The following is a 24,078-nucleotide window of genomic DNA, read 5'->3' as shown; positions in this document are numbered from 1 at the left end:
AGTTTCTTGGCCGGCGGCGGTACAATAGAGTTATACCAAGACGTACGGCTGTTCGAGGGGTTTCCGGCGACCGGCTGATGGATCGTCCGACGCGGCGCATTATCGTTCTTGGCCGTCGTTGCCATTTTTCAACCGGCCAGGCGCGAACGCGATTGTGGACTTCACACAATGTTCCCGCCAACGAAGGGTTTTGATTGGGAAAAGTTATAGCGGAGAACGCGAAAGGGTTCCTGATTAAAAACTGTAGCTGTGTTGGAATAATGGAAGTTGAAAGTGTCGATTTGTTCTGATGCCTACTGAGATTATTAGCAAAGACTTAATAAAATTTTCCTGGGAATACTTATTGACCTAATTCCATCGTCAAATTTTTATTTTGTCATCAGAAAACTTAAGCTAGGTTTAATAAGTAAAGCAATACCCAAATACCCTTTGTTCCGTAAATCACCTTCTCACACTTTACCTGTTACAGCGGAATTTCCAGCGTCGATATATCACGCGGACCTGTAACAAACAGAGACAGAACATAAAACAGGGCACAATTTCCATTTCAAACATAACCCAAGGCACTTATCAATTCAATACGCTTAAACTGCGTACCGAGATATGGGCAATAAATTTGATGAAATTTTACGGTTCTGAATACCGTTTGGAATAACATTCAACTGGGAGTAAGTGACTATTCTACGTCTTTTGTTACATATTTTACGGAATACCTTACGAAGGGATGTATGATAATGAACGTGCAAGTTTATAGAAAGTAAGTAATGTTACAAGACTCAATTATAATAACTGAAAATTTACGTTTTACCAGACTATTATAACATCTAGTATTTTGATCATGTTATAATTATTCCTTACAATAACGATGATAAGATTTATATTAGTCTCAGTACATCATTAATTTCTTACGAGATTGAAACAGCTTTCGCAATGATAACAAACGTTCCACGAAACAATAATGATTCCGCAAATACAGAAGCATGTAAAAAAGAACAAAATAATTAGTCTCGAGATGAAATCACAAGGAACATTGCTAATAAAAAATGTTCTTAGAATTCGAAACATTATTCGCTCAGATAACCTCCGGATCCCGAATTATTTCAAGATAAAGAGCGTCCATGAAATCTGTCAGGTGTTACTGTTACTAATTAAAATCTTAACTCTGCCTTTCGGATGCCGACTAAAGTTTCCAAAATCGGCCATCTTCACGTTCCCCGTCGGGTCGACATTGTTAAGAATTAATTAAATAGTTCCAATGCCGTCGTAATATGCTTCATGAATAAGGCATAACCGCCGACTAATAGGATTGTTAAGTTAGGGCTTTTCGAATCGCTTCTTCTTGGTGTTTATTATAATTAATTTACTCCTATTATACTCCCAATTTGCCGCTTAATATAAGTCACTGATCATTAGCACATAGGACTCTAATTGTATCTGGAGTTTACAGATGTCCATGGACCGCAGTTAACTTACCATCAGGTGGACTGCATGTTATTTTGCTACATTTTCTTTAAAAAAAAATGGTTGCCCCTTCTGAGAACTTTTTTTTTTATCTTACTATAGGCTTGCGTTTGGCTGCAACTTTACCTGATGTTAAGTGAGATGCAGCTTTGGATAAAACACGCTTGCCTAGAAGTAACCTATTCACCCTTGACTTGAACAATCCCAGGTCGTATCTATCGGGAAACAACGAAGGCGGGAGTGTGTTCCATTCTTAGGCGGTTCGCAGCAGGAATGAGTTGCTAAAACGCTTAGTCCGCACAAGAGGAATATCAACCAAATATTGATGGTATCCCACGGTTCATCTAGATGTCCGATGATGAAACATAACATAATGGCCTCATATATAAGCAAGCCGGCATCGATATAAATGTGGTAGAACCCACTGTGGTTCGCCTCCGGCGACACCACCGCCACACCTATTTCTGCCTAATTACGGCAGTGTTACACGCGGCTAAAGTTTGGTTTGAAGGGTGTGGTAAGGGAGGCATACTTTTCCGAGGCATGCCAGCTTAGTCGTCAAGGGTAGCGGCGCATCTGCATCCATCGAAACACAAAACTAACTTACTTCACGGTAGAAATTGTTGTGATGCTAGTACCACTCTGGTCGAACCATACAAGTCCTATCACCTTTTAAAAGCAGTTTCCCAAAGTATATATACGTATATAGGTAAACTATGAGTACATTTATTATACGTACTCGTATGTAACGTTCACACAACTCAAGTCCGCCTCGTCAGATTGCTAAGAACAATTTTAATTAAATAGTTACAAGGATGTCTCAACGCACATAATGGAGAAGCTCACTGCGGAGTATTTAAATTATTTAGTGCCCACGGAATGATGAATCATTAGGCCATGAAGTGAGCGGTTACGCCATTTTTAATCAGAACAAGCTCAGCCAATATATATTATGGTATTTTTAATAGTACACTTAAATTCGTTCAGTCTACTTGAAGTGGGTACTGCCGGAGTGCCTAAGATACGTATGTTTCTTTGAAAGCGGAGCAACAATTATTAGGCAGAAATAGGTGAGGCGTGAGTGCCTCCTAAGTCGCACCATAAAGAAATCTACCACCTTCAAAACACCTCGAAATATTTGATTTAAAAAAATATAGTTACTAGCTAGCCAAGAGCAATACCTAAAGAGGTAGCTATCGCATAATGCGTAAATACTTTTACCCGTTTCATTAGAGGTAAACATATCGATTATAATCGCCGTTTCCCTAGCCATACGGGAAGATGCGCGTGCGCATCAACCGTGACCCGAGCCTGAATCCAACATTGAATGCCGCCCACTCGTCACGAGGTGGCGTTGCAATAACGGCTTTTGTCATTCGTTTCGTAATTGAATTATTCTATAGCTTTTTTGCTTAACCGATAAAAAGTCCAATATTATTTTTGAATATCTTCATTTTATGAATATTTAATATTTTATTTTTATCTTACCAACACTACCTAGTGATAAAGTATAAAGATAATAAAAAATAGGTTTATTTCTGTTCTCTTAATATGTTGGGGTTCTTATATACGAGCCACAGTTCGCGCAGGCGACCGCTGGCGATTGTCGTCAGCGACCCTCAACGATTGCCGCTGTTTTGAAGATTACATTGGAATGATATATGTGCCAATGGGTACCAAGCACTTCTCTTGATAAATTATGTATAATTATTGACAGTTATCTAGTGCAATTCAACAAAGCAAGGGACACGGTTCTCGGGTCCAGGGTCTTTTAATAGCTTCTAGTCATTTCTACATTACCTACATCTATTCTATAGCTCTGTATGCATCCTCAACGACCAATTAGAGTCGAAATATCAGTTATGTATGGCTTTACGAGCGACAGAAGTGTCAAACTCACAATTTCGATATTTTGAAGTGTGACAAGTAATTCGTCCAATTAAAATAACGACAACTCTTCGTTATCATAATATTGATATCAAATGTTCGGGAAGTTTTTCACAAACGTTTTGTATGATTTCCTCAAAATAACATACTTATCATTGAAGTACCATTGAAGTAAAATCCATTATAATTATTTCATCCATAAAATGTGTGTACGTAGCGCGTTTTTATTGTTTCTTACAGTTTCTCTGATCGTAAAACATAAACTATTGAGAACACTTACATCAATTCACAACACACACATAACTGCCAAAAGCTCCCGTGGTATCGAACCCCGAATTCTAGAGTAAGCAAAAGGCCAAAAGGCCAAAGCAAAAGGCCAAAACAGAGCAACTTACACCACCGAGTATCACAATGACACAAATATCTCTGAATGTACGTACAAGTTAAATATTAATTCATATAAGAACTTTTTAAGCTCCGAAAACAACACGAAGAAACTTGCAAACTTTTGTCCCCTGCGGATTATTCTACGATTTAATTTATTACTCGGAAACAAGAAATTAGTCATTCCGAGAATACCAATGCTAAGTACATGAATACATTTTGAAAAGAGAATAATATAACAGAATGTTATTATAAAATATTTTTCCTACCTACGCGTTTATCGCTAACTGTTAATACAATTAATCGAGTTAAACATTTCGCTCGGTTGCTTTAATTATGATTTCAGGGGCGACCTTCAAAGTTGGTGCCGGGGTACATTTATCCCGCGGTCGCTGTTAATGTTACTGATTCATTTCTCGGGATCCCGCGGGATAGGCTCGACGCGGGATCCTCGCAATACGGCATTGCGACATGTAAAATAGGAACGAAAAAATAATAATAACGGGAATTGTGTATGTACCTATTAATTATGTAAATGGTGATTTAAAATCCCAGAGTTATTAGAATTGTTTAATAAAATTCAGTTAGCCAACTTTTTGTGTACATATTAAAATAAATAATAATTTAAAAATATTTTTGACAGCTCAACATTTTTTAACTTCATAATTTGTTGATTAATGATTAATTGTTTGTTGTTTAATAAACGTATTTCAGAGGTTTTGTAAATGTTTATCTTTGCTTTACTGTTAGTAGCCAGTTTTATCTTAGTTTATTTTAAATTACATTATAATAAAGTAAAATATTCCAAATTTTAAAAAAAAAATATTTTTATTTCTTTTACACGTGTGCACAACCTATCATATAATACAATATTAACGGCTTTTTAAAGCCTGAAGCTTTGTTTACGTCATTTGAACCTAGAACATAAGAAATATTATTTTATGAATGGGAAGAAATATTGCTATAAATTCTAAGAAGAAATATTGCTATATTTCTACTTCCTCTAAACCGATTGAGCTGAAAGGAATACTTACGTAACTTCAAAGGCAGTGCAATAATAAGACATTAATGACCTTATCCGATCGACGAAGATGTTCTTTAGTGCAATATTCCACAACGCGTTGCCTATATTTTTTGATCTGAGGATGTTTTTTTCATTATATAGCAGTAGCAAACCAGCGCGCAGTACCACCTGATGGTAAGTGGCTACTGCTGCCCATAAACATCTGTAATCAATCCTATATAAGATCAGAGTGCAACTTAAGGTCGGCCAAAGATACATTGCTACTCCCGAGGACTAGTTTGGCATACCTCGGTTAAACCTTTCTCCCTTACCACACCCTTTAAGTCAGAACATATAGAAGCACTTCACAGTGCTGTTATTAGGCAGAAATAGGTGAGGCAGTGGCAACTTTATCTTATATATAAAATTCTCGTGTCACAATGTTAGTTACCGTACTCCTCCAAAACGGGTTTACCGATTTTCACCAAATTTTATATGAATATTCAGTAAGTCTGAAAATCGGCTACTATCTATTTTTCATACCGCTAAGTGGTAAGAGTTGTTCACCCTTAACATTTTTTTATTTATATGGCAACACAACATTTGCCGGGTCAGCTAGTTTTTTTATAGAAAAAATCAACAATACAAAATATACGAGGCATGTGTGGTAGCCTAACCAACCATCCTTAAAGGCTAGAAGCTACGAATAGCTCCACATTAGTTCTCGCAGCATACAAGTACTAATGACTACACAGAGAAACCTAACGCCAGCTGTTCACGCTCATTTTTTGCACCTAAACCGTATAATGGCTGGCTTATGAAGTAATTAGCCGGGCCGTTATCTTGACAACGATCGCCACTAGGGCACAAACCACGCTCGGTTATAGTATTAACTGGCTTGTTAAAACTTAGGTTTTCATGTGAAAATTAACTTAATTTAATGGCGGATGCTTGTTAAAATGTTAAAATAATTTAAGTACAAAATTCACGTTTATAATCACAGCCTAACAAAACAAATACAGATCTGTGTGTATAATAGTTACATAATATGAAGCGTGCTTACGGCTAAGGTAGATCGGCCGATTTTCTAAGTTAAGCAACATCGGGCGCGATCGGAAGTTGGATGGGTTACCACTAGTGGTGTTTTATAAAATCGAAGTAGCAAACCAGCATGCAGTCCATCTGATGGTATACGGTCACTACCACCCATGGACATCTGTAACAAACTCCATATAAACGGGGTTTTATTTCTTGTTCATCACGGATGCGCTGCCATTGCTGGAAACTTTTTTTTATAATATAGGTGTAGCAGACGAGCACTCAGTCCACGTGATGGGAAGTGGCTACTGCCGCCCATGGACATCTGTAATCAACCCCAGATAGGATTAGATATTTCTATCTGAGGTCGGCCACAGACGCGCCGCTACTGCTGAGGTCTAAGCTGAAACGCCTCGGAAACGTATGTCTCTCTTACCACACCCTTCAGAACGGAACACAGCAGCGCCTAACACTGCTATTATTAGGCAGAAATAGGTATGGCGGTGGTGCCGCCGGAGTCGAACCACAAAGGGTTCTACCACCTACAAGACGGTCGACTCATTTACAGGTCAGCTGCCATCCAGTCCCTTCTATCGAAACGCAAGACCTATTTCACGTATTCCTAGCATGGCTGAACTTCCTACACACTTCCATGCCTAGAAAAACATGTCAAACCGTCAAAATTTTCCTTTCATTCGTAAAGATAACGTTCAATATAGGCATATACATCAATAGGCTAATGAAAAACCACGGCGCTAATAACACAGAGCGAGAAGTAAGAAAATCGTAATCATAGCGTAATGAATGATGTTAGAACACGCAACGTTCGATGGGCAATCAATTAATTACAACACTTTAATCGATGTTTTCGCTTGTAAGCTCCTAAGCTTATAAAGCTTAAATGAATGTTAATTTAAATATCGTTCGGAGGCCTTTTCGGAAGTTCGAAAACATGTCAGTTAAGTACATAAATTGGCTACTAATCCGTACCTTTTACAACTAATTCGTAATATATTTTCAAAGAATTTTGGTTTCAGGCCCTTCCCAGTTATGTCTAAATACTCATTTATAAAACGAGAGTTGCTGCTAATTCCACCGCTTTCAAATCGGAACATAACAAGCTACAAAGCTCAGTAAGGTGGTAAAGATGGTAGAACTCTTCGTGGTGGTGATTCCTGAGGTTCACCGCCACAGCTGTTTTTGCCTTATAACAGCAACATTAAGTAAATAATTAATAAATTACGCTGCTGTGTTGGGAAGGGCGGCGTAAGGGAAACATATACTTAATTATATACTTTTTACGTGATAATATACTTTTCCATGACCGACTTAATCCGCAGGGGTAGCGACGCATGTGTGGCCGACCTCAGGTGGTACCTAATCTTAGAGTTGACAACAGGTGGACGGCATTAGCCACTTACCATTAGATGGGCCGCATACTCGGTTACTTCCTTAACACTATGAAAACGTTTTAGAACCCTTAACCATTTAGGTATTTCTTTTATTTCTTCACAACAAAAACCATCTAACTGTCGGCCCTTTCAATCAGCGCCCACTACGTTGTTACGTTTAATTCAAATGAATGAACAATACGAAAGGGAATGAAAAGATTTATTTATAAGTTTAAGGTTACACGTGCTTCATTGTTGTTCAATTATTTATTACGTTCTGTACCTACAACGTTGTTTATCACAAACCAAGTTCTTTATATAAAAATTTCGCCTTCAAAACACATGACCCTTAATAGAATCTTAGTCGTGACCTTATGAGTACTATAGCCGTACACAGAGGATATTATATAAACAGTCGGAACTTAAATCTAAGATCATCGTATCGAAGTCTTCCTGTGGGGGAATTGAACCCGCAATCCTATGCGTATTAGAGCGATGTGATTACTACCGCGCTACGTGGATCATAAATCGTTATCCTAAACAATCTAAAAAAAAGCGAAAACGTGAAATATTTTTCACAAAACCTAAACAATATTCCAGGAAAGCTTTGTATATCCTACAAAAATGAACAAAATTGAAATGTGAAGGACGCACGTAACAATTTTTTTTAGTATTTGGCATTTTGTTAACTAAAACGTAGCAAACAACAATAATCTACTAGTTTTCAAAAATAACTTTGTGTAGTTTACTAACCTGCACATATCCGAAAGTCTTTAAAATTTGGGGAGAAACCTGCGCCCTGCCTTGAATTGAGATATGAGAAACGTTTGATGAAGATATAAACCTCTCCAATTCTGACGAATCCAACGAAATCGCATAACATGATAAATCCACTAGTCGTTTAAGCTCGAAAAACAACACGATCCGCAGTTGGATAAAATCTTTCTGTCAATCCGTAATAAAACAATCACAAGAAGCAAAGTTTATAGGAAGGCACGAATAATCGCAATAAAAGAATATTAACTTTAGTTTATTGAACTTTTACAAAAAGTCTACACATTTTCTCACAGAACAGTACCTATTACCCAGTACATAACGATATATTATTTAGGCATAACAATATATAACGGTTAACGTAAATACCAATCGGGGCGTACCATGGGAAAAGTGATTTCGCAAGTTCAACGCAGTGGAAAATTGCATCAGGGGCGCTAGTGTCGCGCGCAAAAATGTATTGTGTGATAATGTCGCAATTTCCAGCTGGATAATGTCGTAACTGCAAAAGAAAAGCCGGCTTTCCGAAACGAACAACGGTTAGAATCACTCGCGTGTCTGTCTGTCTGAATGTCTGTCCGTTCATCACAATCATCGTCCAATTTACACCGAATCTAGTGGACATCCGAAATAAGTCGAAATTTGGTACACAAGTGAATGTATAAGTAATGAAATCTTGAATTTAAGGATGGCTAACAAAATACAAATTTGACTTTTAAGTTTTATTTTATTCAACGCACGGGACATGTATTTTCTGAGTCTTACTCGAACTAGGCGATCTTTTTTATATAACATAGGTAGTAAAGAAGCATGCAAACCACCCGATAGTAAGTGCCCACTGCCGTTCGAGGTAATCAAACCCACATAGGATTAGAATTCTACCTGAAGTCACCCACAGATGCGGGGCTATCCATGAAAACTAAATTGAAAAGCCTCAGATAAACCCCTAAATTTCTCCCTTACCACACCAAACCTTACCTTACCTTACCTTACCTTACCTTACCTTACCTTACCTTACCTTCAATCCAAGACAGAGCAGCGTTTAAAACTGCTGTTTTTAGTCTGCTATATAATATCTCCTCCAAACATCCCGAATAACGAAACAACAAGTAAACATTTTCAAAAAAGTAGCTATTAGCGTCTGAAATTATTACACGAAAGTATTTTCAGTAAGCCTCTCAAAATTACACCCCATAATAACCAAACCAGCGTGACCTGAAAACGTTACGTAAATATTGCAAAGTATACACACACACTTAAGTACAACCATACACATACATATCGGTCTTCATTTATTTCAAGCTTACGGCATTTAATGAATTTCCATCAAAGCGCCCTCTCGCGGGAGTCACGAGCAACCAAGGGTGACTTAAATTGCTTCCTCCACTCCACTACCTTTCATTTGTGCGACGTCATACCGAGGAAATGCAACTGAAACAAAAACTTCGCTACGGCCGCTGTTAAAGGTAATAGGGCTTTTATACACGAGCGACTTAACGACACCTGATTGAAAGAAAATTCGATTAGGTATTTTACAAACAGATCCTGAAAATGCTAGAACCATTCATGGTTCGACTCCGTAGGCACCACCGTCACCAATAACAGCAGTGCTGCTGGGTCCCGGTTGGAAGGGTGGTAAGGTAGACATACTTCTCCGAGGCGGTCCAACTGAATCCTCAAGGGTAGCAATGCATTTATAGCCAACCTCAAGTTGGACTATTATCTTACCTGGGGTTGACGACAGAGGTTCATGCAAGCAGCAGGCATGCAAGCGGCAGCAAAAGCCACTTACCATCAGATGCACCGCATGCTCATTTGATATTTCTATATAATAAGAAAAGATACCTAGTTTGTGTTACTAAATAATACATAACTTCACAGATGTATTGTGATGTTATATTTTACGTTAAACACAAAATGTGATCCTTAAATAAATAGGTCCTTTAATGATATTTGTTTATTTGTTTGTTCGTAATTTTGTGTACACACATTCGTTTAAGCTAAATACTTGACCTACTTCTTAATAATTTGCTTAAGTGTTTAAGTTAAAGACTAGGTCGCATAAAGTAAAAGACAATTAAGATAACAAAATATAAATAAGTACTGTAATCTACACAGCTTAATGATACTTTTGCTAATTGTTCTCTAGGTTGAAATTTATTGTAAATTATACTTACTTAGAGTATATTTTACTGAACCATTTAAGTAAATATTTTAAGTACTCAACTTTATGCCTACTTGTTTGTCTTTATTGTGGGTCGTACACGACTTAGGGCCCTTATTAATAACTAATCTAATTGTTAATAATCAATCCATCCAACTTTTACCGTCCTTTTTGGAGTTTACTCCTTAAGAAACGATTTGAGTTATAAGGCCCGGTACGGAAATTTTATGAGGAGTAAAATCAAGTGTAACACGAAAAGTTGAGGCGTAACGTAGAAAGAGACAAACATATATATCGACACGGTTCGAATTCGGAGAGAGGTGAGGGGGCTGAGGGGTTGTTTGTTACTAACCACACTTGAATAAAAAACACACTTATATGTTCCACTGAATATATATAAATAAATTTACAAGGGGCCTCTTATAGTATCTACGAAAGGTTCTCAACAGCGTGATTCAACGGCTGTTTTAGCAGCGCCATCTAGTTTAATATTACGGAACTATCATATACAAATTATTTGAATATTGAACACAAATTTGAATATTGAACACAAATTTAAATATTGAACACACACTTTACGCGCAACACCAGTGAAGTCACTGAATAGAAATGTCATAATTTTATTTTTTTGTACTAGTGACGTGAAGGAATGCGTTGTATCGGTAAAATAGCTTCACAGACTACATATTAAAAGTATTTTTAGCCACAAATAAAACATAGATAATTTAAAATAAGCCAAATACGAATATATTAATGATCCATTACAATCCCTCCTTTTTATTACAATCATCATATCCTCTCAAAAAGGAAGTAGCGTTTTTAACCAAAATATGAATCAAGAGTGCTTTTATTAATTTAAAATACAGTAAGTTCAAATCCCATATGAAAGTAATTATTACAATAAAAATAATTAGCAATATATAAAACATTAAAACGTCATTAACTAATTTGTTTACATTTTTGCATAAATTAAGTTATAGGTTTGATCATTTATAAACACTGTGAAAAATATGAACATTGGCGCCATAATATGATTAACAATCTTTTAAGAACGTTTTTAAAGAAGAGTAACATATAAAATCAGTAAGCAATTGAATAAGATATAATATTAGCAAAATAAGTTTTTAACATAAAGAGGCTTTTGTAAGTTACTGATATATTAATTTAACTTATAAAAATGGATGCATTATTGATCAGCACCATGTATCAACGATAAACGGGCAAAATCAAAACAGTATTATTTAATATTTATTACAGAATTATTGGTAATGAATTATGTTCAAAATAAGTTATATAAAATTAGCAATACGTTTTAAATGAATTCTAGAATTATAAAACATTCAGAAACAATCCAAATTACATATAATAACATGTTTATTGAGTCTCATATAAATTGCATCCGTAAATTGCAACAAGGATATTTTATAGATGGCAAAGAAATTATAATTATTAAGTTTTAAGTTATAAAACGTTTAACATTGTTTTAAATATAAATAATTATATTATATTAAAATTTACTTTAATATAAACAATTATATTAAGTTACCATTATAATATTTGGAACCAAAATACATAGATTGATAAACTTGCAAACTTACAATTTATAAAACTTGCCACTAGATGGCGCTATTATACCCATGCGCCCATATATACATCTATATACAACGTACATAAACAGCAACCTAACCATCAAGTTTTAATGTTTTGATTTTAAAGTTTTCTTGTACTTCTATGCATTGATACGTGTATTTTTATGTACTATTAAACAAATCATCAAGTGATTAAAGTTGAAAAAATATTTGAAAATATGCAAGAAATTGATTTGGATGATAATGAAGAAGAATCCAAAAAACACATGGATGCGGTTAATTGGTATTTTCTATTCGATATATATCATAATTATCGTTCGTAAGGAGTAAACTCCAATCGTGCGTCGTAGCTGACACACACACACTTTTTTTTTTGTTGATAAGAGGGGAACCTTCAAAAGGTACCCGATGCCGTGGGAGCGACACCCGAAATTTCAACGAAATATCGATTTTTGAGAATGATTCGTACGAAAAAAATGTCCAATGTATTTTTTTTTATAATATAGGAGTAGCAGACGAGCATGCAGACCACCTGATTGTAGGTGGTTACTGCCGTCCATGGTCATCTATAATCATCCCCAGTGGCCCAGATAGGATTAGGTATTCCTAGCTGAGGTCGATCACAGATGCGTCGCTACCCCTGAGGACTAAGCTGGAAGGCCTCAGCAACGCTTTACCCTGCTGTTATGAGGCAGAAATAGGTGTGGCGGTGGTCCCGCCGGAGTCGAACAACAAAGAGTTCATCTTCAGAAATTTTAGTCCGCCAAAAAATTAGAAAAAATATTAATCGCAAAGTCGCGCAAACGCACCGAATAGCACGCACCCAACCGGCCTAACACGAGCCGTAATATGTGTTCTCAACGTATAATACTTTCGCCTTAATGTAGCTAAGGAAATATTTTATAAGACGACATTTTAAAATGCCGCCTCAGCGCTTCGTTCGGCGTGTTAAGCGTTATAAATCTTTTGAATTAAATTTTTTACATCGCCATATACGAGTCGTTTGTGTTTTTCAACTGTGCACGTAATGTACGGGGTATTACTGGGTACTCGCTAAGCGGGGCCTTTTGTTTTGTTTCGGCGCATAAAGAGCTTGTCGACTTGATTATTATTTTTTTGTATTTCGAGGCGAGAGCAGTTGTGTTCTTTTCAATTCGAATGCGGTGACACTATTGTCACTAATTCTAACTATTGGCAGTGTTTTTATGTAAAAATAGTAGCAACCCAGCTTTTTTTTGCTATTGATTACTTTGCTACGTCTGCAAAAGTGAATGAAAATTTGAATTCAAAAATATTGAAGAATCCATAACATGGCAGATTACATACTACTGAGGTAAAAAAAGATGTGGCTATAGCGACACCGGCAAAATACAGCTAAAGAATTGAACCCTCTGCCCGAGCCCATTTGTTGTTACAGCGATCACCATTATATGTTAGGTACTCTAAAAAATTAAGTGTCCATCTATTACGAATGATTTAAAACGAAACCCTAAAAATATAAACACCCAATGAACTAAAACATTCAACTGATATCCAAACGTATACTCGTATTATTCTGCATACATAATATAATACCTAGCCAACATTTATCATTGCGGAGCGGATGGCACTAGAGTTAACGAACGCCCTTGGTATAATCAAATGGGACAACAAAATAAATTACATGATAGTATACTGGTTGTGGTGCAGTAAAGAGCAACGACCATAAATATAGACATAGGTCGTCGTGGGTACAACGCCTAGGTGCCGCGGGCGAAGTGACGTTTTAAGATACTTGGGCCGTATTAAAGCTTATTTAGATTTGATCCTTTTTGAAAATGCTTAGGTATACCTAAGCTAGTGTCCCAATTAGATTCAATATTTGGTTAATAGTTGTAAGCTTTTCGTACACTTAACGCACCGCAGTGCGTCCAACAAAATCTGGGACATATTTTTTTATTTATTTTTTATAATATAGGAGTAGCAGACCAGCATGCAGTCTACCTGATGGTAAGTGGCTACTGCCGCCCATGGACATTTGTAATCAACCCCAGATAGGAATAGATACTCCTACCTGGGGTCAGGCACAGATGTGCCGCTACCTCTGAGGACTAAGCTGGAACGCCTCTGAAATGTATGTCTCCCTTACCACACCCTTCATCCACAAAACAGAACACGGCTTCGTTTAACACCGCTGTTATGAGGCAGAAATATTTAAAGCTAAATATACTGATCGTCGTGGTTACAACGCCTAGGTGCCGCGGGCGCAGTGATGTTTTAAGATTCTTGGGCCGTATTAAAGCTTATTTAGAATTTTTTTGAAAATATTTATAAGATAGCGTCTATAGATTTAACATTTCTTTAATAGCTAGAAGCTCATCGTATGTCTAGGCGCACGGCAGTGTGTCCACCAAATTCTGAGATATAATATTACTCGCAATAAAATTTAGTAGATTTTTTAAAATTCAAGTTTCGTATGTTTCTGTCTGCAGAACTCGAAATGTATTTGATGAATTGACTTGAAATTTCAAGGGAACTTGGACTTTTTAATGTAAGTTTTAATATTCTTAAACATTTCTATGCGAACGGGAATAAATTCGGATAATTTAATTCAGACTGAGTCATGAAAACTTTGGCCTACTTTACCTAGAATCATAATAATTTAAGGACACTTTTTATATTCTTCATAAGTTATTAATATCAGACAGATATATTAACTATCTATATAAACATATAGTTATCAAGTTCTAGGTTTTCCAAACCATCTGATCGCAGGACAGTAGGTAATATAATACCAATTCTCATGCGCAATGTCATTAACGGTTGGCTAGTTGTAACAATTGAGGAAGCGTAACCATAGATCTTTTCACGCTTCAATTGATTCAGGTAAGTACATAAACAATAAAATGCCAAGTGTATTTAAGGGAGTTAACATATGAAGGTGGTAGAACCCTTTGTGGTTCGACTCCGGCGGCACCACCGCCACACCTATTTCTACCTAATAACAGCAGTGTTAGGCGCTGCTGTGTTCTGGTTTGAAGGGTGTGGTAAGGGAGACATACTTTTCCGAGGCGTTCCAGCTTAGTCCTCAGGGGTAGCAGCGCATCTGTGGCCGACCTCAAGTAGGAATATCTAATCCTATCTGGGGTTGATTACAGATGTCCATGGGCGGCAGTAGCCACTTACCATCAGGTAGACTGCATGCTCGTCTGCTACTCCTAAAATAAAAAGAAAACGTGCGAGAGTAAGCTACTATAGTCCACACCAAACTGCTAGTCCGCTCTGAATACAGAAACGAGTCGCGTCGAATAGCAAATTGTAGAGATTAGCGGGGTCCGCTCTCGAACACGGTTACATAGCTGCGTTTGTATGCCCTTACGTTGCTACCGAATATATGCTTGTAGTTTTGCGTGACAACTTCAGAGCGGTGTAGCAGTTTGGCGCGAACTATACCGGGGAAACCACAGACCAGTACCCTTACCATGAGTTTTTACGTTTTGACAAATATGACTGTTTTGGTATTTGTTTACGTATTTGCCCATATAATTTCCAATCAGCGCCCCTAGCGGATGGTGTCAGAACTTGGAAATTGTATGTGCCAATACGTAAACAAATACCAAAACAGTCATATTTGTCAAATAGTAAAAACTCATGGTAAGGGTACCTACTTTATTTGTTTTGATATGGGTCTGCGGGTGAAACTCTGCGGTCGACAGCGACAATCGCTATCTATCGTCACCGACAACAAAACACAATCGCCGTTTTACGATCGCGTTTTGTTATCGGTCGCTGACTTGCGACTACTACCGACAATCGGCGCCGGTGCGGTATGACCTACAAAGGTCAATATACGAATATTAGAGCCCTAAAATACAATTTCTGTTTTGGACCTACGAGTAGGCCTAATGTGCGTAGTCTTTGTGGGAGGTGGTGCCATGAATATTATTTTCTTACTCTATTGCATTGCTGTATTTTTTTTTAATTATTGAATTAAATTTGGTACAATATTTTTAATTTGTTATCACTTTCTCCTGATAATTCGACTGACTTTCATCTCCAATTGATAAGCACATACATACTTTGATTTGCCACAACCTTATATATAGAACTGAATTTTACACAAAATTGGTAAGCACGCATCGTATACTTCAACCATATAACGTATCATCGATTTATCAATTAAATTGGTATAATTAATTCACCCTTCCCATCAATGGAGGGTAGAGGATCGATCGGTAACAAAAACACCATTAATTGGCATATTGTTATCGGGAGGGTTGAACAAATAGCATTACATAAACTATGTTTCATCTCTTTGATGCCGTTGTGATGTACAAATACGACGGTATCAAAACAAAGCATTTATAATTAGGTAAATACGCACACCAAAGGACGCATCGAGTTAATCGTATATAATAAATTGCTTTGAAACTGCTGTTACGTGTTAATTGGCATAGTTCGCGCAAAACTACTAGTCCGCTCTGAAGATGTTGCGAGCAGGTGTAGTCATACAATTTGCTATAGCGACGCGATTTATTTCTATATTCAGAGCGGACTAGCAGTTTTACGCGGATCTAATGTCGGCCTAATGTCGTTAATTCGCGTTTTGTTCATAGTTGTTCTAATACAGGTTTAATTCAATTAAAACTACTATAAAACAAAAAATCCAACAGCTTTGAAATAAAGCCTCTGTCAATCCCACAATTTACAAAATTCAACCACACCTTATAATGTTAAAATCCGTCGAGCCGTTTGGGCTGCACGGCGTACCTACTAAAAAAATGTAATATTTTAAGGTGCTACAAGCGGTAACCCACCAAGTTTTCATTGTTTTTTGTCCCACCTGCAAAAACTATTATTTATACAATGCAAAACATTGTTCTTACAAATTTAAGAACATAAAATATATTTGAATGTGATTTATGTGGAGCAATTTAAAAGAAAATCATAATATTTATTCTTTAAAATTCAAGAACAAATATTTGTATCAATTTAATATACACGAAACGTTCATACACACACCAACTACACGTTAACAGTAGCATATCAAACCGCTACACGTGTACCGCATTAAATTGTCCGCAAAAATAAGGCGCACTGCACACAATGCACGCACGCAAAACACACAATCGGCCTTAACACGGCCAGTCGGCCGTTTAATGAGACCGCAGGAACGCCACAATGAATCGTTGCAACTCGACGTGTGCAGACAACGGCTTAATTGAGCCCAGTGCATCAACAACGCAAATGCCACCGCAATAATTACAAGTTATTCGCTCGCTACAGGTCATTGCTGGAGGTCGTTTTGTTCGTATTTTTACGTAATTGTTTAAATTTTTTAATTATTAATGAAATTGGAATAACAAATGGGAGTGAACTTCAGCAGAGATTGAGTAGTCATTTTTTACCACTTATCAATCTTTATTTTTTACCTTTCAAAGCTGTTACTACTATTTATTTGTTTATACTTTATTGTAAATTTAGGGATTACAAAGTGCGAATTTAATTTCTATTGGCATTCTGCACCAGTCAACTGTTGTTATTAGACATATTTTGTCTTGTATTACATACTACACGTTAACAGTAGCGTACCAAACCGCTACACGTGCACCGCATTAAATTGTCCGCAAAAATAAGGCGCACTGCACACAATGCACGCACGCAAAACACACAATCGGCCTTAACACGGCCAGTCGGCCGTTTAATGAGACCGCAGGGACGCCACAATGAATCGTTGCAACTCGACGTGTGCAGACAACGGCTTAATTGAGCCCAGTGCATCAACAACGCAAATGCCACCGCAATAATTACAAGTTATTCGCTACGGGTTGTTGCTAGAGGTCGTTTAGCTTGTATTTTTACGGAATAGTTTAAATATTTCGGGGTGCAAGGTAGCCTGTTTGTTAGTGCAACTGGAGAAACAAACGAGTTTAGTTTAGATTGAGCGCAAAGTTTAGTTTAGATTGAGTAGTCATTTTTTAACACTTGTCATAAACCATATGGTTCGATTTGCTTATAATTTACAAAAATATTGGAGCCGTAACTGAAACCAGGCGCATGTACTCGCATGTGCGTGGCTATCCCTGATGACAAAATCCCGGTATAAATAATCAACGTATCAAATATTACGCTTTTAAAAGTTTTGAACGATAGAAAATAATAAAACTGATTAAATAACCGACGTAATTTAGAATTACTCGTGAAATTGTTTCATCCTTATTATTTACAGCAAGACACTATAGGTTTTGACAATGTTGTTATAAGGCACCTTAGTCGTACTACATAGGTAGGGACGCCTGTAAATAATTAATCTTACAAGTCCTTAGATTTAAAATTCACAAATTTAACTACGCGATAATCTCCTACATTTTACTGCTCATTAAAAGTTAAGCATTAATGTGACATACATTTTTAACCATTAATATACGGTCACCGAGTACCTATTATAAGTTGCTGTAAATATTTTATGAGGCCCGAATGGCATACGCATCGCTGGCGCGTTATGGGTAAAAATTATATTGCAAAAACGAGTTATCCAATTAACCTGAACGCTTCTATTTGCATTTAAATAGAACGAGCGTTTTGTCAATTACGAAAACTGCCCGGTTAAAACATAATATATACTATAATAAACGAAGATTAGCTGTCAGTCTGTAATCACAAAGTAAGAAGTAATTTCTAAGCTAAGATCCTTATTTGTAGGATAATAAAATATAAATACTTATCGTTTCGCCCACCTTTAAGTATTATTTTTGATTCGTTCGCCTGTAAAAGACAAGTTTAGTTTCGCACGTCCCTAAAGGTTATTTTTGATTTGTCTCCCGAGTGGACTATTTTAACCGAAAAAATCTGGATGAAACTTTCACACAGACGTAAATGAGATTACAAATCAAAGCTACTTTTTGTCGAAAATGTAGCATTTCTATTAAAAAAATGTATGTTACTACAAGTTATAAAACTCCGAGAAGTCAACCAACAAAGTTTGATTTATTTAACAAAATTTATTCATAAAAAAATGTACAGTCAGAGTGTAAAATATCAAACGGCGATCCGGTATAAATTCCAGAAATGCCGCTATAAATTCCGTTCGCGCCACTAACCGACAGTCCGCCTGTTATGTCTGTGGACACTTCGCGGTGATTTCATTCAATAAGACGTGGTCCCGCTTTGGAAAACGAGGATTTCTAACGCTGTAGAAGATCTGACGTCATAACTGATTATTGTCCTGGCGTGAATCTCGAGGAAACGTTTGGAAAACTTTCATATTATTATTTTTATCTTCCTTTAACATTTTGTTTCTTTTTTTAAGAATTATTGTAATACTTGCAATGATTCTGATGGCTCATTGCGGGATATAGGTTCTTTACAAATGAATAAAAACCTGGATCATGCTGATATGTGGCTTTTTGTGGGTGAAGTAGAAAACGAGCTTGTAGTTCATCTGCAACCAGCTTCATATAGGACAGGGTCACTCAAGCCGATCGCGAAAGGATCACTCCTGAGAGCTAACATGATCGCCTCATTATGAAGGAAGACATCCGAATCCTTCTCCTGAAATGCAGAACTGCTTTACGCTAAAACTAGTTGTGAACTGTGGCAGTATATATTACTACAAAGTAAAAAATAAATTAAATTAAATATTTGATACGGGAAGTAAGTTAAAAATTCTGTAACTTTAATACATACCTAACAATTAAAAATATTTTTTTAATTTTTAAGCAACTCCAACAATTAAAGCGTTGCCGGGTTATTAGCGCGCAAGTTACAAATTCTAAAGGTCTCTACTTAACACCCAATTAATACAAAGCATCGTTTAAGTTACCCACTGTACTAAAACACGACTTTGACCTATAACGAGTCAGAACGGCCATTTTATTGCAGTCTTGAACCACGTTTGTGTTCAAAACAGCAACATATGGTTCTAACATATATTATTCATTGATGGTAAAACCCTTTGTGCTTCGACTCCGGCGGCACCACCGCCACACCTGTTTCTGCCTCATAACAGCAACGTTAAGCGCTGCGGTGTTCTGATTTGAAGGGTATGGTAAGGGAGACATATTTTTCCGAGGCATTCCAGCTTAGTCCTCAGGGGTAGCAGCGCATTTTTGTTCGACCTCAGGTAGGAATATCTAATCTCATCTGGGGTCGATTACAGATGTCCTTGAGCGGCAGTAGCCACTTGCCATCAGGTGGACTGCATGACTCGTCTGCTACTCCTATATCATAAAAAAAATCATGTTCCATTGATGGACATAGGCCACTCACTATAACTGAGGGAGAATTGAATGAACTTCCTGCTGAGGTTTTCCCGGAGCACTAACATGGGGCTCTTTGAAAAAGGTACAAAAAGAGCTCTCCTTCAAAGCCCGCGATGCGTTGACGATTCCCCTGGTATTTCAAAGTCCATAGGCAACAGTGACTGCTTTTCATCAAGTAGTCCAACTGCCTTAGCGCTGGGTAATTATATAAAAAAGTCTAAAACTATTCTCAAATATAACTTCTAAGTTTAAAACGTTGCGAAATTTTCAAACATCTTATAGTTTATCTAGCTGACCCGGCAAACGCTGTGTTGCATATAAATAAAAAAGTGCTAAGGGTGAACAACCTTTATCACTTAGGGGTATGAATAATAGATAGTGACCGATTCTCAGACCTACTGAATATTCATATAAAATTTGGTGAAAATCGGTAAAGCTGTTTCGGAGGAGTACGGTAACTAACATTGTGACACGAGAATTTTATATATAAGATTAAACTCAAAGCTTAACATAATAGTATAATTTTGAACGTCCCTAATTCTTTTTAATATGTAACGGGCACTCATGATACGCGATTTTGAATTTATTTATTACCGACATTTGGTCACTAATTCCATAATATTCTCGAGTAACTAATACAAATAATATCCAAAGAAAGTATAGCCCACAGAACCGAAATAGCACATAACAATAAAAGCCAGAAGAACGTAAACAGATCTAGGATCTAATGGCGGTCTGCACAAGCGTTCGTAATCGTTTTGTTACGACGCACGTGTGATTGATAGTGTTTATGTTTGGAGATGATATATGTGTGTATATTTATGTTAATGTGATGCCTATATGAATTCCTCCTTCAGACTCTCCAAAAACTCGTATATTACGAGTATCAAAGCTCCTTCACTGTTTTTTAGCATAGATTTGCTTAGTTTCATTCAAAACTAGCCATACAATTATTTATCTATTTTAGTTTAGTTAGTATTAATTAGTTTTAGTTAGTAGTAGACATTTTCAGGGTCCTACTGCGGTTTTTCCATAGTGTCGCCAATTTCTGCCTAATAATAACATAAGTTTGTAAAAATATCCTCTCACCTCGTTGTAGTTTAAAGGACTCTACCTCACCACTAGGTATTTCAATTCAGCTCTCAGAGGTAGCAACATGTGTATCTGTAACCAAAGTTGGCCCGTGCGTGTATCAGAACCCTAATGACTCTAAAGATGGGTACAGACTGCTGTAACGTAACAAGCGATGTAACAGGAAAGGAGCATTTCATAAGTGTGGACGCAGCGCGCGCACGTTTTGAGCATGTACCCATTCGCATTTGTTTCCGGCATGCACGCGGCGAAAATAGCTGAGTCTGTAGAGAACAACGAAGACAGTACCATTCCGCAGTACAGACACACACGAGCCGTCCACACTAGCGCTACGCGCACACTGCGCGCCCCTTTGTGTTCGGCGAAAAAACCGACAAATGGCGGATCACAGCGCGCACGAGTTGAAATAATTGTTCGCGCGCGTAGTGTGCACGGTTCGTGCGCAAAAGACGTCTACACTATGGGAATTCTGTTACATTACATGTTATGTTACAGCAGTGTGTACCCACCTTTAGAGAAGACTTTACAAGTCACCCGGGCACATCCAAACGGTGACAATGACTGTATAATATCATTATATACTCCACAATGACTACCAACGCTATAGCATCCCAAAAATCTCTGTTAAAGCTATGAAAATAAACGTATCAGTATTTTATACGTAATGTAGCCACATGCCTCGATAATGCTGCCCTGGTGCGGCTCGAATATGGCGCCTCGGGGAACGATCAGGCGTAGACTAAGTAAAATATTGACGCAAAAATATTTCAGTTAACGATAGAAATTGCAGTTCGTTTTATGAACGTTTCTCTTTGGGATACTGATAGGATTGACGTCTTTAAATTGATACCGGAGCGATTTTCTGCTTAGGAAACAAGATTTCTATGAAGTACTGACTCTGAGTTGGATACGATCAGGAAATTGAAACTAGTTTTTTATTCATATTGGTAAGTTTAAAAAACGGATACGTTGTAAAGATAAGTCGTGATAGTCTAGTGGTTGAGTCTCAGCCTCTCAACCGAACGGTCTAAGATTTGAGACCAAGGATTTTGTAACTTATGTGCGTATTAGAAATTAATTATCATTTGATGAAACGGTTAGGGAAAACGGCACATAGGAATCCTAAGCGCCTGAATGTTCAAAAAAGTTCTCAAACCAGCGCAGTGGACTATGAAAAACACCCCCATCATTGTGGGAGGTGCCAAGCAGTGGGTCAATCTTGTCTATGTATAGTGCCCAGAATAATAAATGGAACAGATGGCCTATCGTATTTTCCATGGAAACGTGGTAAATATTTGAAGGTCGGTACAATCGACCCAAGTCACGGGACTATTGCACGCTTGGGACTTTGAGCCCTTCACATCACATATGCTATCATTAAGCAATTTTAATGACTTCAATTAACCTAAACATGAGTTAAAAGAAGTATTCTAGCACATACTCGTAATTCTATTAAACTTTTAAAAGCGTGACCAATTACGTGATTGACTTAACCACTGACAAGTTCACGATGCAATTACAATCCCCACCTAATGCTTTGATAACAACAGCGATTCCCAAACTAAGTTAACTATGCTTTAATAATATACAATTTTCTAGTTTTCCAATATTTTCAAACAGTACAATTTCAGACAGGCTAATCGAATAGGACAGAAATTAGTACGAATAGATTGACATCGTATTACTTTTAATTTCAAAATCAAATTTTAAGAAAAGAAAATGAAACACAAATCACCTATCGTTTCATAAATTGCTTTAATACATCCTTGAATTTTCCCTGTACTTTAGTAAGGGCGTCATTGCCAACTTTGAAAAAGACTGCTCAACAACGTGTTAAGCTTCTGCAATTACGTCAATTTCTCACAAATCGGTTGGTTTAAGATGCAACCTTGATAGTTCCGTGAGCAGACGAGTCGTGACCTTGGATAATATAATCTAATGGCAACACTACGTGACTCGCGTGACGCACGCCTGTCTACCGATCATCATTGGTGATGTTTCCTACATCCAGGGCCGGACTTGAGGAAGGGCAGACGAAGTTACGACCCGCGCAAGAGAGGCCCCCCCACAACTGAGATAAAAACATCCAAATTTCGACATGACAGCAACATGTTTTTTTTTTTAATATTCCAAAATATTTTTTTCGCATTTTACCGACAAAATTTACTCTTATCTAATTACTATATTCTTTGTTGAAAAAATATTATTTATCAGAAATGAAAAGCTCGAATGGAAAAGAATATCCTTGTATTCGGAAAATAATTAGGGGCCCCCGCTTCTTCGTTGACCCAGTGCCTCCAGACTTCCGAATCCGGCCCTGTCTACATATATACACTTCTCGTAAGTAAGCACATGGAGTTAGTGAAAGGGAATTAGACGTGGCAGCGCTTAAAATGTTATGTCATCGTGCAAAGGATTTTCCTTATTCGTAACGTGTTCATCTTCTTGATGTTTGTCTAAATGTTCACATCTAATATGTTACCTTCCGTATACATATCGTACATCGTATCGCGTGTATCTTCATATACATACATCCAGATGATTGGATATTTCCATTATCAATGCTGAAACAAATTTGTTTACTTAAGTACTTACTTATATATGATTCTAAAAATCACGAAGCTTTTAAGAATTATACTAAAAGAGCATTTCTTCGAGATAGCAATACATTAACCACTCGTATGACATTACAAAATTCAATAGGCAACGATGACAATGTTCCATTCCATCAGGTAGTCGGTATGTCGTATTAATTAACGTATGCTACAAATTTAAAGAAAAACAGAACCAAAATGTAAGTTTGTAACATTGTTTTAGGTATAGTTAAAACAGGAACAACCCATTTTAATCTAATAGAGTAATCTCCGATTAACCAAATAAATTTTGTATTCACAACAAAGTAAATAGGTATAACATTAACTAATTGATGATAACAAATGAACACACGCCGTTGACCATCCAACGGGTAGACTAAAGCGAGCCGCGAATCCAGTGCAGTGGAACGCGCTGACCGCAACGGTCCCATTGAAAACCGTTGGCATCCTGGAAATGGCAA

General features: G+C 37.1%; 1 protein-coding gene across 7 annotated transcripts in view; it reads right to left on the bottom strand.

Moving 5' to 3' along the window:
• Pgant9 (polypeptide N-acetylgalactosaminyltransferase 9) overlaps positions 1–24,078 on the bottom strand; it is a 227,913-nt gene that overhangs the window by 13,576 nt on the left and 190,259 nt on the right. For 5 of the 7 annotated variants that reach the window (XM_073092953.1, XM_073092959.1, XM_073092954.1 and 2 more), the window contains one exon: positions 461–501. The exons of the other annotated variants lie outside the window; for them this stretch is intronic. The gene's annotated coding sequence lies outside the window, so the exon portion shown is untranslated. The remainder of the gene's footprint in view (positions 1–460; positions 502–24,078) is intronic. 7 annotated transcript variants of the gene reach the window in all.

The sequence above is a fragment of the Epargyreus clarus genome, unplaced genomic scaffold, assembly GCF_041222505.1.
Source record: "Epargyreus clarus isolate Ecla_fem2 unplaced genomic scaffold, WU_Ecla_fem_2.2 ptg000004l, whole genome shotgun sequence".
In the NCBI taxonomy this organism is placed as follows: Eukaryota; Metazoa; Arthropoda; class Insecta; order Lepidoptera; family Hesperiidae; genus Epargyreus; species Epargyreus clarus.
Note: the sequence above shows the minus strand (reverse complement) of the source record. Positions and strands in the feature narration are given on the sequence as shown.